This window comes from Sarcophilus harrisii, chromosome X (genome assembly GCF_902635505.1).
Source record: "Sarcophilus harrisii chromosome X, mSarHar1.11, whole genome shotgun sequence".
NCBI lineage: Eukaryota > Metazoa > Chordata > Mammalia > Dasyuromorphia > Dasyuridae > Sarcophilus > Sarcophilus harrisii.
In genome coordinates this window covers 77,987,423-78,001,616 of record NC_045432.1, presented here as the reverse complement: position 1 = coordinate 78,001,616, position 14,194 = coordinate 77,987,423, and the positions used below count along the sequence as shown (strand labels likewise).

The following is a 14,194-nucleotide window of genomic DNA, read 5'->3' as shown; positions in this document are numbered from 1 at the left end:
CCTCACATCCCTCTCTGTGCGTCCCTGTCTCTCCTTCATTGTGTCTCCTCTGTGTATCTCTCTCTGGCTCCGTGACCCCTTCTCCCATCTCTCCAGCATTAGACCCCTTCCCCTGTGGCTCTGTGTGACCCCAACCCTTCTCTCCTCCCAGCTCCAAGATTAAAAGCCATTGGGATCCCTTTCTTGGCCCCTGACTGTCATGGCCCCAGGCAGAGTTCTGGACCGGCTCACACTCTCCCTGGGTTTTACAAAGAACACTGCGATCCTTTCCCAAGAGCTCTGTGAGGGAGCCGGGCATATTTGAGGAGGACGTGTTGTTCTTCCTTACACATCACAGGGAGAAAACTGAAGTTCTGAGGGAAAGGGCTTGCCCTGAGTCACAAGACTGGTTAGTAGCCAGAGTTGATACTTAAATCCATCTCCAGGCACTTTTAAGCCGTGTGACCCGGGCCCGGTGTATCACCCTGCCTGCCTCAGTTTCTTCATCTGTAAAATGAGCTGAAGAGGGAAATGATCAAGCACTCCAGTGTCTTAGCCGGGGAAACCCCAAAATGGGGTTGGACACCATAGAAAAGAGTGGACGTTTGACTCTTTCTACTCTTATTTTACAGGCCAGGAAACCAGCCCAGAGAGGGGCAACAACATGGCCACTCCAGTTCAGCCAGTGTCCTGCCCCTCCTGACTTTCAGGCTGCTACACTCTGCCCCTCCTGCTGGACAGACTAAGTGGTGGAGGAAGATGCTAATTGGCTCAGAGATCCAGTCCCACCTTTTACCCAGGGGAGAACTCAGGGTTAGAGGTCAGTGACCGGGGAATCCAACTCCCTTAGAGACTGAGATGGGAAAGGGACCCAGAAAGACACTTAAAGGTCCTACAGTTTGACCCTAGAGTTACAAAGGGAGAAACTGAGGCCCACGGATCACTGACGATGACCCTTGTCACATCGGCAAAGAGTCAGGGAGGCCTGAGGCAAAGGAAGAGCCCCGTGGTCTAATTAGTGAACAAAAAGGACTACCCAAAGGCCTCCAGTTTGGTATCCAGGTGGTGGTTTGGGGGAAGGGGAAACTGAGTCTCTGAAGGGCTCGCTCAAGGTCAGACTGGCCCACGCCTCCACCATGGGCTCCTCCAAATCTGGTGTGTTTCAGAGGGCCATCCAAATGAGGAACCTTCCCTGGAAGTTTCGCCTTTCTCCAACCCTTGGGGTTTTTGACTTCTCCTGGTGGAGAAGGAGCCTCACCCTGCCAGCTCTGCCCAGTTTCTGCTTCCTCCCCAGTCCTCTGTGCCTTCCTCTGCCAGCCTTTATGCCCCCTACCCTTACCTGCTCTCTTCACTCTTCTTTGGTCCTCCATCGTTTAGCTAATTCACCGAGACAAGCCCAGTGGGGCCTTTCGATTTGAAAGTGGGGTAAAGTTGCCGTGGGCTTGTTCTCCCAGGAGAGTGGAGAGCCAGGAGAGCACTCTTGGATAGGGGAGGCTGGGGCCTGGCTTGGCCAGAAGAGGCAAGGAACAGTGAGGGGAGGCCCGATGGAGGGGGTGGGGGGGGGAGTTAGGCTGCAATCAGCTGTTGCTAGCTCTTGCTAAAACTGCCTGTAAATCTTTCTCCCGAGTTTCCCCCCTCAAAGGTCAAGGCTAATTTTAAACATGTCCTGGCTTGAGAAAGGAATATAAAACCACATACCCACACACATCCAGCCCTCACCCCTCATTGCCATTCACCGGCTCCAATAAGGAGAGATGTTGGCCAATAGCTTCGTAGCGTCTGGACCGAATGCAGGGAGCTAACAGGATCAGCTTGGAGATCCGTCCCTGCTACTTGCTAGGTGTGACTTCGATATCCGGCACTTGCATCCTCTCCCTAGGTCTGTTTCCCGTCTATAGAAAATAAAGGGCTTGAAATCGAGGGTTTTGAAGCTCTCTTTTCCTCTTCAGGTTTTGTTTATAACATAAAAAGATGGACTGGAGGGATTTTGACAGGATGGGAGGGAGAGCTTTCCTTACTTTTGGGACTCAGTTTCTCTTTCCTGAAAGGGGAGCAGGGATTGAACATCGAGCCTGCGGGCCATATGAGGTCCAGGAAATCATTTGCTAAAGCAGAGGCAGGAAACGATGAGCTGAAAGCTAAGTACAACAACGTCCCAGTGCTTGAGTTCTCATTTTGTATGATCTGCCAATGATGTTACAAATATCCAAATGGCCCTGGACAGAAAAAGCGTTCCCCACTCCTACTTTAGAGCAAACGCAAATGGTCCCATATTGACTTACAAACATTTCCCAATTGCATTTTAATCTGGTTCTGGTCCCACTGAACTCTGCAGATCCTTGAGTTTGATCCCTCTGGAGGTATCTATTTGTACCTCTTGGAAAGCCCCATTTTACAGAACCATACGGATACATATAATGTACCTGGGTAAAATACAACATTTGCACAACATCCCTTACATATGAGAAACCCATCGACAGGAAAATATCAGTAACTCCTGGTCACTTATTTCACAAGAAACCATGGCTTCTTTCTGGTGTTGTTGGGTTTTTGTTCTAAAAACCTTAAAATTAAAAAAAATACCCTGTTCTTATGATGTTCCGCCATGTTTTTCCTTGAGTGGCCCAATGTCTTCTTCTTTTAATTTTCATTTTCCCCTCAATTAACAAAAACATTAACTTTTTTTTTACATTTTGAGTTCCAAATCTCTCCCTTCTTCTTTGAGAAGGAAAGCAATTTGATATAGATTATACAGATGTAAAAACCTTTCCATACTAGTCATATTGCAAAAAAAAAAAAAAAAAAAAAAAAAACCACAAACCAAAAAATAATAAAGTTTAAAAAAGCATGCTTCCTTCTGCATTCATACTCCATCATTTCTTTCTCTACAGATAGCGAGCATTTTTCATCTTAAGTCCTTTGGAATTGTCTTGAATCATTGTATTGCTGAGAATAAGTCACTCACAGTTCATCGCTGCACAATATTGCTGTTTACCATGTACAACGTTCTCCTAGCTCTGCTCATTTTGCCTTGCATCAGTTTGTGGCTTTCCAGGTTTTTCTGAAAGCCTCCTGCTAGTCATTTCTTATTGTACAATAATATTCCATTATACTCAGTCCCTCTCCGATTGATGGACATCCAGTCCATTTCTAATTCTTTTCTATCACAAAAGGAACTACTATAAATATTTCTTTCCATATATTATTTCCTTTTTCTTTAATCTCTTTGAGATACAGGCTCGGTGGTGATATTGCTAGATCAAAGGGTAGGGATCGTTTTATAGCTCTTTGGGCAGAGTTTCAAATTGGTTTCCAGATCAGGTCACAACTCTACCAATAACGCATTAGTGTCCCTATTTTTCACATCCCCTCCGACATTTATCATTTTCCTTTTCTAACTTATTTATCAATCTGATAGATGTGAGGTGGTATCTGGAGTTGTTTTAATTTGTATTTCTCTAATCAGAAGTGGCTTAGAGAAATTTTTCTTTTAAAGATATTTTTCCCCAATTACACCTAAAAAAATGAACATTTGTCACTTACAATTTAGAGTTCCACAGCTGGCAGGTTTCCTCAGTATCCTCATTTGTAAAATGAGCTGGAGGAGGAAATGGCAAAGCACTCTGGTATCTTTGCCAAGAATACCCCAAATGGGGTCACAGAGTCGGATGCAATAAATTGACTAAACAACAACAGCAATAAAAGATATGTTCTACGTATGTTCTTTGTGGAATTGATATTTGGTGGAAAGGTAGTCTTGAGTTTTGCTTCCCTGTGAAGGAATAGTGATGAGAAGCTGAGCTTGAACCCGGAAATTAGAAACCAAAAGATAACTAGGTGGCAGGTGGATAGAGTGCTGGACCTGGAATCAGGAAGCCCTGAATTCTCACTTAGCCTCAGGCACTAGTCATGTGATCCTGGTCGAGTCACTTCCCCTCTGCCTCAGTTCACTCATTTGTAAAATGGGGATAATAATGGTCTCTACTGCTCGGTGTTATGAGGATCAGATAAGAGAACGATAAAGCACTTAGCGTAGTGTCACGGTAAACCATAGCTCTATAAATGTTTATTATTATTATTATAAAAAGAGTGAAGTTCATAATTAAATCCGGGATGCTGTTTCATCTATGTGTAAGGCTGAAGCCATACCCCCCTGTGCTAGAGAGATAGCGGACCCCAAATTGGCATTTATTCCAGTCATGTATCATCTAGGAGAAGAATTCTGGGAGGCTGGCTCTGGATAGGCGAGAGTGGCTTCTGAGCTCAACAGTGATGATACCGACTCAGAAACTGAGTATCCATTGCTGCAGTGACAATGGACACAGTCCTCGAGCCCCCATCAGGTGATCCGCACAAATGTATACACATTTTAGCTAAATGTTATTGTGTCTTTAGTGATTATGTCCTTAACACATTGTAACAAGAGAAAAGCCTGTTGTGTTCTTCCTCAGGGTGCAACAATGTGTTCAGGAACGGACACAGATGAGGGGTGTAGATGCAAAGACTGTAGACAGTTACATTGAAGAGGTAGAGCCAAGGCTCACGAGCTGTGGAGACATAGAAACCACGGACAGTGATACGTGACGTCCCAAGGCTCAGACTCAGCCGACCTCACGTTTTCTCCATAGAAGCCAGCGAGGGCAGAAGCGCCGGCAGTGCTGAGCGGGAGTCACGGCTGAGGCAACTGGGATCAGATGCAGAAGCCCATGCTCCGAGGGAATGGAGGGCATACAAGGCTGATAGAAGACCTCCTTGCAGGTAATCTCTAGAATTACAGATGCACCTTTTGTCATAATTCGGTTTGTCACAGTTTTCAGTTGTGTCTAACTCTCCGTGACCCCATATAGGGTTTTCTTGGGAGAAATACTGTGGTGCTTTGCCATTTCTTTCTCCAGCTCATTTTACAGATGAGGAAACTGAGGCAAACAGGATGAGGTGACTTGTCCAGAGTAAGTGGACAACTAGGAGGAGTCTGAGGTCAGGAACATGAGTCTTTCAGCGTTCTATCCACTAAGTCACCTAGTGGAAAATGGGGTAAAGGTCCTGGAAGAAGCTGGGGAACAGAGGAGAGAGGCTCACACTCTGGAGGAGTAGCCCTCTATGGAAAGGAACTAGTCCTCTCTGGAAAAAGGCAGAAAACATGGATTCCTCAGTGCTTGCCCTGACTTTCAACATTTGGGAGAAGGGCAACCTCCCGGACTCCATGTATAACCAACAAGGCACAGGAGGATTAAAAAAAATGGCTGTTAAGATGAAGCAAATACTGCAAAGAAGCCTCTGGAGAAGGAGCAGTAGGTCTGATGCTTCTCACAATGCCCTAGAAAATCAGAGAGGAAGAGGACAAGGGTTAAGGAAAAAGGGGATCATGACTTCTTCCCTTCTTAGGGTTGTTTGTTCTCTCCTTTCTTTTTCTTAAACCATTTGTTCCAAACTAATGCTGGTGATGGGCTGGGATGCCTTGGTGGATTGAAATTGCAAGTGAAATTTGTCAGGCAGAGACCATAAGGGGGTGTATGCCCAGAAAAGAGATTTTTTTTTAAAGAAAAAGTTTATTTTAAAATTAAAAGGTAGATAAATATTTTGGAGCTTTATGTTTTGAGATTTTTTTCATCTGATTGTTGAAATTAGGGATTACTGGTCAATAATGGAGATTTTCTAAAGTCATTCAGCAAATATTAGGATGTGTGATGAAAAGTATAGAAATTGAAGCTAATGAGTGAGATTGTTGTTCTTTCTTATGCTTTGAGTTAACAATGTGACATCAAGGCCAGTGGGGCCAGATACCTACTCTTTGTGTGACTGACTTTATACTTGTCAAAATGGTTTCTAGCTCACAGCAGTTCCAGAAGGTGAAGCTTTCAGGGCTGGCATTTTCAACTTTTTAAAATAATTCCTCTGGTGGTTCGTTTCGAGAAATCCTCATCCCCAGAATATTAATGAGTTTCTTTCTCGTTCTAAAATGTTTTGCTTGCAAATGTGAGAAAGCTGTTCTGGCTCCATGCATTCATTCATTTAACAAGCATCCCCACAAATTGTACGCTGCAGCATTGGGAAACCCTTGTCTGATCCTGCCAAATGAGGGATCCAATTTGAACCCAACAGTCATTATCTCTCCAGACAAAACCTGAGCTTTTCTCCTCTCCCTGCAGCTGGCCAGAACCTGCTTCATCTGTATCAGCAGGAACAAGCCAGTCTGATTCCCTGGTACTTTTACACACAAAACCAAGCAATATCCATCAATATGATTTTTTGCTCATCAAAAACACAGGTTGAATTATAAGAACCGGACGATTCCACTAAGCAAAGGGGGGAGTGATGTGCACACGGAGGTGACGAGATAACCTTTTTCCACCAGAGAAACCAATTTTGATTAGGTGCCGTTCCCCTGGCAACCTAGAGCTGAAGTGACAACCCCCTTGGGAGACGAGAGGCAGATTAGGGACCGTAAGAAATAAATGCCTTTTGCTAGTGAAATGTCTGCAGATGGACCGGGGAGACTGGACTGAATCCACAGACACAAGGCTGGCAATCACTGCACCAGACCAAAGGGATAATGAGCACTCACATCTTTTGAGACATTTCCTGGTATTAAGATTAACTCAAACTAACTGATGAATTTGGCTCCTACTCCAAGCAAAATCCATTCTTTGTTTACAGAATCTCTTTGCACCCGGAAGCCCAATCCACGGCTGTCGTGTTTCCTGTTGCCCTGGAAACAGATCTCCTCCATCTTAGGAAAAGGTTTCATACGCTGAATGAAATACAACATGAAAGCCTTATTCTGACGAGTATTTAGGCCAAGGGGCCCCACAACAAAAAAGAGGATCCCTTACCTTAGAATCATTGACTATTAGATCTAGAGGGACTTTAAGGCCCATCTTATATAATCTGTTGTCTCCCTTCTCCCCATAAACCACTGCAGAAGTTGGACTGAAACAGACATAAGCAAAAATGGGACAGAAGCCCCTAATGAATGGTCTGGAGATACAAGGGATGAACTCCAAGAGGGCCTTTAGGCTTGACTTTTGAGGAATATTGCCTGCAAATTCCATGACCTAAACAGGCCAGAAGGGGTTGCTGTCCATCTTTCAAAACCCTCACTTTAGGCAGCTACAGATGTTCAGTTAACCCTTCCACCTCCCAGGGGTAAAGATCCCATACCCCCAGAATTTGACAAATCTGCCTAAATTTTTCTGGCCCTCCTTTCATACCGGAGGAGAAATCTATTTTTTTTTCTTTTTCTTCTCTGTGATGTTTATAGAACATTATCGTAAAATTTGCTCATAGGCACAGTGTCACCTGCTGGCCTTCTTGTGTCATTTACACTTCCACAAAACTCTCCCCAAATTCCCATTTAATTTCTTAGGCCAATTTGTTGAAAAAATGATGGTGACAGTCGTGGTGTGAAAGGGCGGATTGTATCCCAAGGCTCGCTCTTGCTCAGAAAACTCCCAGAACCCTCTTTGGGAATTCAGTCCATTTAGATCCTGACCAGAAACCTGCTTTAGGTTTTCTTTGTTCACCCAGCATCCCAGAAATCAAATAAGCAAAAATCCACCGAGGCGCCAGGTCTTTTGCTTGGGGTTTGAATGACTTTCATCCATTTCCAAAAATAAAATCCTTCCTCCTGGGGTCGTGTGGCCAAGCTTCCGGAGGTAATGCCAGAGGAGGCAAGAGGCATCCCAAAGCCACCGATGGGGAGGCCATGGCGGCTCCATCTTCTGCTCTCGGTGTTTCTTGGGTTTTACATCCCATTATAATCCCCTATTCTTACTGGCTTCTCTCGGCAGATCTGGTGCCTCAGAGTGACAGGCCAATTTCCTCACATCTCATAGAGGCCCCTGGGAAGCCTTTCCTTACCAACGGACTATTATTGCACACTAAGTGATGGAAATGGACATTAAACATACTGCTTTGGATCAGAGGCAATGAGGTATGTTTAATAATAATAGCTGATATGGAGACAAGGATTTAAGGTCTTCGGGGTATTTTGCATCTATTATCTCTTGCCCCTAAGAGGTACCAATGTTCATTTAATGATATTTGCTAATATTTCTATATAGAAATTAGCTACACAGAGTGTTTTGAAGAGCATCTCGTGCCCTCCAGAGTGGTCCCGGGAAGCAGGTGCCATTATAAGTCTTATTTTCCAGATGAGGAACCTGGGTTCAAAGACATTGAGAAGCTTCCCTAGATCGGAAAGCTCCTCCTAGGAGGAGCTTGGAACTAAAATTTTCCTGGTTCCAAGTTCAGATGAAGGGAACCCCAATTTATATAGAGAGATATCGGGGCTACTGATGTGGAAATGCAAAAGCCAGCTACTTAAAGCATGATAAGATCCACGGCAAAGTGACAAGTAGACTTAAGAGTGAGAAAATACACCGGGGCCCCTCAAATCATTTCCTTTTACAGACAAGGAAACTGAGGCCCAGAGAGATAAAATGAGTTGGTGAAGGTTGTGAAGATTCTTGGCAGAGCAAGCAGACTAATTGCCAGCTGCTTCTATCACAGCTGGATGAGGGTCAAGTCGATTCAAAGCAGCACTCATTAAGCACTTACTGTGTGCCAGGCCCTGGGCTAAGCCATGGGACACAAAGAAAGCCCACAAAACGACCCGCTCTCAAAAACCTTACCCTCTTCTGGGGAAGAAAAGATGGCAACAGCTAAGTGAAAACAGAATATGGGCAGGACACATTGGAGAAACTCTCAGAAGGAAGGCAGGAGCTTGGAGGGGGCCTGGGAAAGGCTTCTCTAGAAGGGGGGCGGGAAGGGAGCCAGGGAAGCGGGAGGCAGAGGGGAGGAGGGAGAGCAATCTGGGCAGCGCCAAGGCCAAATGTCCAGAGCTGGGAGAGAGAGAGTCTTGTGGGAGGAAAGCACAGGAGGCCGGTGTAGATGGGGGGAGAGTGTAGACAGGAAAAGAAGGCAGGAGCAAGGTCAGGGAGGGCTTGGAATCCTGAACCGAGGGTTTTGCTTTTGTTCCTGAAGGTGATGGGAAGCCACGGAGCTTAGTGAGAAGGGAAGCGACGGACCAGAGCTGTCCCGGGGGAGAGGCCTTTGGGTGCTGAGTGGAGGATGGCTGTGAATGGGGAGTGAGACTGGAGGCAGAACCCCAAAGCAGCCAACTATTGCAGTAGTTCAGGGGTGAGGAGATCCGGAGGCCCAGGCTTCATGGTCCAGGGTTTTCAGCATTAAAATCAGGACCCACTCTTCCCCCCAACCATTCCCCACTCTTTTCCACTCTCCCTATTTTCCCTGATCCTGTGAGCGGGGAGTTCTGCCACTGTCACCCCTTCCTGCCATGTCCTGTACTGACCTCTGGCCCACAAGCCGTGGCTCACTCTGCCCTGGCTCTCCAGACTTTGCAGCATTGTTAGACTATCAGCAGGAACCCTCCTTCCTTGACTACTTCAGGGATGTGAAGTAGGAAAAGTCAGGGAGCCCGGGAGCCTGCTGGAGACTCTTGCCCCGAAATGATCAGCAAAGGTCAGTTGGCAAGAGCCAACTGAGACAGCACGTGGGCAGCATGTCCTGGCCATTCCCAGAGCCACCCTTCTCAGAAAGGCCCCGAGCGCCTGGCATTGGGCCATCCCAGAGCCCCCTGGCTTGGGCACCCCGACTCTGGTCTCCCCTGTCCGGCTCGTCCCGGCCCAATAGTTGCCAAGACAATGGGGCTCCTTCTCCGGCTCTCTGACCCAGCCTCTCCCCTGCCCACATAGCCTTCCTCTATTTGGTCCTGATGCTCTCCTGAGCCTGGCATTTCAGGTTCTGCCCCAGTGGAAGCCAAGCTGTCCTCCTACAGCCTGAGCCCTGGGCCTCCCTGGTCCTCTGCGCCCTCCTTGGGTCTCTCTTCTCCCTTGTGCATTTGTGGAGCCTCTCTGTTCCCCCACGGTCTGCCTCACCACAACCTGCTCAACTCCCCCTTCTCCTAGGACCAGTTCAGGCATCACCTCCGAGAAGCCTTCCCTGATTCCCTCCAATCTGAACCTCTCCTCTCTCTGGATCACTCCTTCACTGTCACATTTTTTTCTTGTACCCTCCCCATTTGTGTGTGTCTTTTATCCTCCCCCACAAAGACTCTGTGAGCCCCTTGGGGGCAGGGACCCTCCTAGTAAAGCCCCACACCCATGGCAAAGCTGGTGCCCAGTCACCGTCGGCCTGACAAAAGGCCCCATAATGCTGAGGCCAGGCCTGGGCCACTTTGGGATTTCCCTGTCGTTCACTGGCCCCCAGCTTCGGGTCACCCCCAAAGGAGTACCAGAAAGCCAGGGGCTTTTGCATTTCTTTGCCATCACTCCTTTCTTTTCTCCAACGTGGAAGACCCAGACTGGAACTTTGGGCCCAGGTGGCCACGGGGTGGGTAAGGGAGGAACCCCCCAAGAACAGAGGATGGTGGACACCATTTTTGCCAGTGGGGAAGGGAGAAGGAAGAAAGAGTGAAGAGATAGGGACGTGCAAGCCAGAGGAGCCAGGGATTCCTAACAAGCAACACTGTATTCCCTGAGGAGAACAAGGAAGGGAATAGAAATGATTTGTAGCTTTTCGCTGATAACAGAGCCCAACTCTGGCCTTGACATTCCCAGTCAGAAGCAGATGAGCCCAAAGCAGAGACCTTGGTCTGCAACACTAAGCTGTTATTTTTTAAATACACTTCCTGCCCTGGGTGGCACAAACCCCTTCCTGTGACACAAAGTCCCCCAGGTGATATGTTATAGTATGTTACATAAGTGTGTCCATTTCTATAGTGGTATATGGGGGATGTGAATGTGCTTTAAAGGGTAATGCAGTGCTCAACTCTTCAAAGAGCCTTCCCATCTCTTATTCCATTTGATGCTTCCAATGATACCATGAGGCCCACAGGGCATTTGAACCCATTGGAGTATACACCCAACGAGTGGCACAGTTGCCATTAGAACCCAGGTGTTCTGATGCCCCCTCCTTTAGCACTTTCTACTAATTCTGTCTTCAGATTGCAATGACAGAGGCCAGCCTGAGCTTCGACAGGCGGGCGTAACTTTAGTATTGGGGCTACGATCATCCCTGACATTTCTTCCCAAAACTGGAACGTTTCCAGGTGAACATGGAGTCAGCTCAGAATGGCAGTGCTATCCCTGGAATGGAGAGCCATTCTTTATTATGCTCTCAACATGGCAATTACTAGCATGGTACTTCCGTTCTGAAGAGGATCTGAAAAAAAATCTATATCTTATATCTCTATTTCTGGTATGATTATAATGCTTTTGTTGTTTCCTAAGTGGATTTTTCCTCCTATGCAACTTTTCCCTTTTGTGAACCAAAAGATCAAAGGGAACTCTTGAGGAAGGGATAGTGGATTGTCCATAGTGTCTCCCTCTCTCTCTCTCACACACACACAGACACACACACACACAGACACACACACACACACACACACATCTAGGTTTCTTCCATCGATCATTTGTTGTTCAGATCAAAGTTACTAGAGAAAGCTGCAAACAGATTGTTCTCAAGTAATGATACCCTCAAAAAGCCACAACTCTTTCTGATAGTTTGAGCAGGGTTTTTTCCCCCTGCATGGCTTACATCCATCTGTGGCAGCAGGAGGAAGGGACAGTCTTAATGTCTGTACTTGTAATTCTGGCCCCTGCTTGTATCTCTTGTTTATAGAACCTCTTTGTATACAGCAGTCCAAACCATGGGGCTCTGTTGTCTCCTGGAACTATGGAAATGAGGTCTCCGGTTTCAGGAAGTGGGGCATTTTCCATAAGCTGAATAAAATCTAATCATTAATTTTTTATTTTATTTTATTTTTTAACTAAAAGGTTTTTTATTTTGCCAAATACGTGCAAAGATTGTTTTCTACATTCACCTTTGCAAAACCTTGTGTTTCAAATTTTTCTCCCTCCCCAGACAGCAAATTATCCAATAGGTTCAACATGCAATTCTTCTAAGCATATTACACATTTACATTGTACGTGCTGTACAAGAAAAATCAGACCAAAAGATGAAAAAACCAGAAAAAACCAAATAAATAACAACAAAAAAGTGAAAATCCTCTGCTTTGATCCATGTTCAGTCTCCATAGTTCTCTCTCTGGATGTGGATGAAACTTTTCATCCCAAGTCTATTGGAATTGCTTTGAATCACCTCAATCACAGTTGATCATCACATAATCCTTTTACCGTGTATGGTGTTCTCTTGTTTCTGCTCACTTCACTTAACATCAGTTCATTTAAGTCTTTCCAGGTCTTTCTGAAATCATCCTGCTGATTGTTTCTTATAGAACAATAATATTCTATAGCATTCATATCCCAGAACTCATTCAGCCATTCCCCAACTCATGGGCAGCCACTCAGTTTCCAGTTCCTCGCCACTACAAAAAGGGCTGCCATATTTTTGCACACGTGGATCCTTTTCCTTTTTCTATCGTCTTTTTGGGATACAGATCCAGTAGAGACACTGCTGGGTCAGAGGGTGTGCACAGTTTTATAGATCTTTGGGCATAGCTCCGAATTGCTTTCCAGAATAGTTGGATCAGTTCCCAAGTCTGTCACCAATGCATCAGTGTCCCAGTTTTCCCTCATCCCCTCCCACATTTATCATTATCTTTTCCTGTCATCTTAGCCAATCTGAGAGATGTGAAGTGGTACCTCAGAATTGTTTTAATTTGCATTTTTAATTAATAGTGAAAATCTAATCATTTCAAAGCTTTATTTGAAGTAGGAGTCTACAGGCTCTTCAACCTAGGGGGTTCCCAACATAAGGCATGGGGGATATCTGACTTAGAATCCTTGAATATTGAAGCTGGAGGAACCTTAAGGACCATCTTATACAACCTGCTGCTTTCCCTTCTCCCTCCAAATCACTAAGACAAATAAGCAAAGTATAAAGGAGATCCTGAATGAATGACCTGGCAGTGTATGAGCCCTGCTGATGACTAGCTCCACAAAAGCTTTAGGCGTGGCTTTTGAGGAGCATTGACCATGGAGTCCATGTCCTAGACAGGCCAGAAGTGGCTCACACAGGGTTGCTGTCTTTCCAAACATTCAGCTCAGGTGGTCATATATGTATTCCAAGGCTAGTTCTTGCTGAGAAGAATCCTAGAACCCTTTTTGAGAACTGCCCATTTATATCCTCACCAAAACCCTGCTTTGGATTGCTTTATTTTCTTAGTGTTTTTGGACCCTAAATAGTACCTATCGATCAATCAACCAACAATCTAGGTGCCAGATACATCATTTGAGGCTTAAGTCTCCTATTTCCTAAAAGATTCCTTCCTTATTGGAAAGTGGGGATGCCCCATTTTGTTTCTGAGGTCCTGAAGGGAATCCCAGAGGAAGCAGGAAGCATCTCAAGGAGACCAGTGTGATAGGGATTCAGTTTAATTCACTAACCAGATAACTTGTTATCCACGTGTAGTTTTGGTCTCGGAGTTTTGTTATTTTTAAAGTCAAATACCAGCCACATTCATTGTCATCTCTGTCTCCTCTCCACTACTAGGTCTGCCATCTCAGAGGGTGATAGAGGTATTCGCTCCTCCGGGAACACTATCTACTCCACAACAGGGACTCCACCAATTCACTTCCCGAATCTTCCTTGACCACGTCAAGTGTTTGGAAATGGACATTAAAAATACAGATTTTGATGAGAGGTACCAAAGTTCATTTAATAATACTAGTTAATATTTCTAGAGTGATTTTGGGTGTGTCAGTGTTTTGAGGAGCATCCTATGCTTTTTATAGTGACCTTGGGAGACAAGTGTCTTTATTATCCCCATTTTCTGGATGATAACACTGAAGTTCCAATAAACTGAGAGATGTTCCCAGGATCACACAGTGAGGAAGTGTTAGATGCAGGTTTTTGAACCAAGATTTTTCTGATTTCAGGTTCAGGGCTCTCTGAACAAGGTGCCACCCAGCATGATGAGTGAATTCTGGTTTTATATTAAGAACATATATACATATATCATATTATATTATATTATATATATATTAATAATATATATTATATTAAGAAACTGGAACCAGTGCTGTAGAAATGCACAAGCAATTGTCTTAAAGAAAGATTTGATTCAATAGGTATGGGGCAGACTTGCACTTCAGCTTCAAGAGTGAAAAAACATACCAAGGGCCAGGTAAAGGCCTCATTTCACAGATAAGAAACTGAGGCCACACATCAAGTGACATGTTGAAGGCCACAGAGAGAAGGATGAAAGTCAAATCGAAGAAGCATTTCTTAA

The 14,194-nt window shown here is 45.2% G+C and overlaps 1 long non-coding RNA gene across 1 annotated transcript; it reads left to right on the top strand.

The window, feature by feature from the left end:
* The first annotated feature begins 4,410 nt into the window (after nucleotides 1–4,410).
* On the top strand, nucleotides 4,411–13,772 carry LOC116420295. The gene is made up of 3 exons (XR_004230596.1): nucleotides 4,411–4,737; nucleotides 7,770–7,912; nucleotides 13,456–13,772. It is a non-coding gene; the product is annotated as an uncharacterized LOC116420295 (long non-coding RNA).
* The last annotated feature ends 422 nt before the right edge of the window (nucleotides 13,773–14,194 follow it).